The sequence below is a fragment of the Octopus bimaculoides genome, chromosome 21 (assembly GCF_001194135.2).
Source record: "Octopus bimaculoides isolate UCB-OBI-ISO-001 chromosome 21, ASM119413v2, whole genome shotgun sequence".
In the NCBI taxonomy this organism is placed as follows: domain Eukaryota; kingdom Metazoa; phylum Mollusca; class Cephalopoda; order Octopoda; family Octopodidae; genus Octopus; species Octopus bimaculoides.
The window spans coordinates 13,918,997-13,922,135 of NC_069001.1; the positions used below are offsets into that span (position 1 = coordinate 13,918,997).

Here is a 3,139-nt window from a genome sequence, read left to right on the forward strand (position 1 = left end):
AGATATGCGTATTACCACACACACACACACACACACCTGTCTGTCTTTATATATATATATATATACATACACACACACACACCTAGAATTACATGTCTACAAATTTTTTTTACTATAATACTCATACCTCTCTCTCTCTCCTTATATATATATATATATATATATATATGTGTGTGTGTGTGTGTGTGTGTGTGTGTGCGTATATATATATATATATAATTACGTTTACCTTTGATCACACACACACAGATGGATAGATAGATAGATAGATAGATAGATAGATAGATAGATGAAGTTGAAATGTCTATACAGATGTATAGATGTGTGTGCATGTTTCGGCTTGTGTGTCTGTACTGAAGACGGGTGATATATATATATATATATATATATATATATATATAGTCATACACATGTATATTAATAATATTTGTCAGTACATGTGTATTAGGATAAGAGGTGTTATATTACGCAAATAAACAGGTACTCCCCTCCACGTTAAATGTATGACGAATTATAGAAAGGTATAAAAGCTTTTATTTTCATAGATAACATATATGTGCAGTATTGTGTAATCAACCTAATGTATGTTTAACAATACATGTCTATACATCCTGTCTATATTTCACAAAACACACATACACACACACATGTATACACGTCTCTATGTGTGACAATTATTTCTACATATATGTATATAAAACGGTTTATGCCGGTAAGTGTGTATATGTATGTATATATGACTATGTTGCTTTGAACATGATAGTTTAGGTATGATGAATATAATATATATCTTTGTACTTACATGCCAAGGTATGCTTGATTGTGTATAATAATCGAGTATATATCCATAACGAATGAAGCCAGTTGCATATACACGTAAACACCTATGCATACAGCGTTATACATACATGTGTGCCTACGTATCCCGGACTTGAGCTGTCATTGAAAATTCTAAGTTATATATCCTGCTTATGTTCGATGTCGGTGTGTGTGTGTGTATACATATATATACAAGTATGTATTATGTAAGTGTGTATTCATGCATGTATTAGCGTGTTGGTGTGTGCATGTATATATTTGCATAGACTCACTCGTCATGTGTGCGCCTAAGTTATATAGTTCAATGTATTTTTAGTAATAATATATCCTTGCTTACTGTATGTGTGCATATATATATATATATATATATATATGAATGAATGTATGTATGTATACGTACGTATGTATGTATTGCTGTATATGTATATATGTACATATACCTGTATGAATGAATCCAGTTATAAATGCACGTATATGTATATATACATATATATATTTATGCTATAAATAAATGCAATGTTATATTATACATACGTACATATATATACACACAAATGTATACCCACAATTCAGACTTGTCAATATATATTTTTAGTAAAAACCTCCCTGCATCTGCTTCTCTCTCTTTCTCTTCAATACTGACGAGTGCCCCCCCTGCTTAGTATTATTGTTGTTGTTGTTGTTGTTGTTACTGCTGCTGCTGCTGTTGAATGGTGTTGTTGTTGTTGTTGTTGTTGCTGGTGATGTAACGATTTTCTATCTCATTGTCGTGTTTGGGGAGCCGAAAGATTCCGCTGTTTTTGTTTGGATTTAGAGCTCGTCTCCTTTTCTATTCGTTCACCCACCCCATGCTCTTGGCTCTCTCTCTCTCTATCACTCTCTAATCGTTTGTCCCTTTTTCATACTCACCCCTCTCCCCTCCTCTCTCTCTCTCTCTGTCTATCTACTTATCTATCTATCTGTCTACTTATCTATCTATCTGTCTATTTATCTATCTATCTATCTGTCTGTCTATCTATCTGTCTGTCTATCTATCTGTCTGTCTCTGTCTATCTATCTATCTGTCTATTTATCTATCTATCTATCTGTATGTCTGTCTGTCTGTCTGTCTCTATCTGTCTATTTATCTATCTATCTGTCTGTCTGTCTGTCTCTATGTATCTATCTGTCTGTCTGTCTGTCTGTCTCTATCTATCTGTCTCTACCACTATCACCCCCTCGCCTTTTCCTATACTTTCTGATTTCTCTGCCTTTCTATGAATCTCTCTCTCACTCTCACTCTCTCTCTCTCTCTCACTCTCTCTTTATCTAGATATCTATATTTCAATTCCTCTTTTCTATCTCCTTGTTCCCTTTCGCACCCTCTCTATGCCCCTCTCTCTCTCTATCCATCAATCATGTACCCTCCCCCTCTTATAAAACCAATTATCTCTTCCTTCTTTCTCTAACTCCCTCCCTCCCTCCCTCTATACCTCTAGGTCATTCTCTTCCATTATCTTCTAGTCTCTCTTTGACGCCAATATTCTTTCCGTCCTTCTCTTTAATCCTCCCTTCCATTGTCTTTTGGCTTTTTTTCCCTTCCCGTTCGGGCGCTTTCCAGCCTCAGCATCCGTCCCTTCTTTTCCAAATCTCACTTTCTCTCTCTCTCTCTCTCTCTCTCCATTTATCTCTCTCATTTCCTTCTCTTTCCTAACAGTTTCCCTCCAAATACTCTTTCTCCCTTTCATCACTCATTCAACATCCATCACTCTCACTCTTTCATTTCTCCTTCTCATTTGTCTGAGGTTTTTTTTCCACCTCACTCTAGCTCTGTCTCTCACTTTCACATTTCTCTTTCATTTATCTGTCTTTCACTTCTCTCTCACGTCTTTCTTTCTCTTCTTTTCTCTATCTTCTGGTTTCCCGACATTGTCTCTCCATTGCTCTCTTTCTCTCTTTCACTTCTCATTCAATATCCCATCTTTCTTTCTCGTGTTTCTCTCACTTCTCTCTCTCTCTTTCATTTGTCAGTCTTTCACTTCTCTCTCATTTTATCTCTCGCTCTTCTCTCTTTCTCACTTTAATCTCTCATATCTCTCTTTCAATTTTTCTCTCATATGACTTGTCTTTCACTTCTCTTACTCCTCCTCTCACACTTTCTCTTATTTCTTTGTGTCTCCATTCTCTCCTCTTTCTTCTTTCTCTAATCTCTCTGACTTTTACACCCCTTTCTTCATTCTCTCATTTCTCTCTCAGTCTCTTTCACTTCTCTCTTTCACCACTCTCTCTTACTTTCACTTTTTTTTTGTTGTTGTTTAACCCCAGGTCAGCCATGATCGAG

At 35.8% G+C, this 3,139-nt stretch overlaps 1 protein-coding gene across 1 annotated transcript in view; it reads right to left on the reverse strand.

Annotated features, from left to right (window-relative positions):
- The window catches only part of LOC106877370 (CTD small phosphatase-like protein), a 370,420-nt gene extending 369,228 nt beyond the window's left edge, over positions 1–1,192 (reverse strand). Inside the window, exon 1 of the mRNA XM_052975454.1 lies at positions 803–1,192. The gene's annotated coding sequence lies outside the window, so the exon portion shown is untranslated. The remainder of the gene's footprint in view (positions 1–802) is intronic.
- Positions 1,193–3,139: the final 1,947 nt, after the last annotated feature.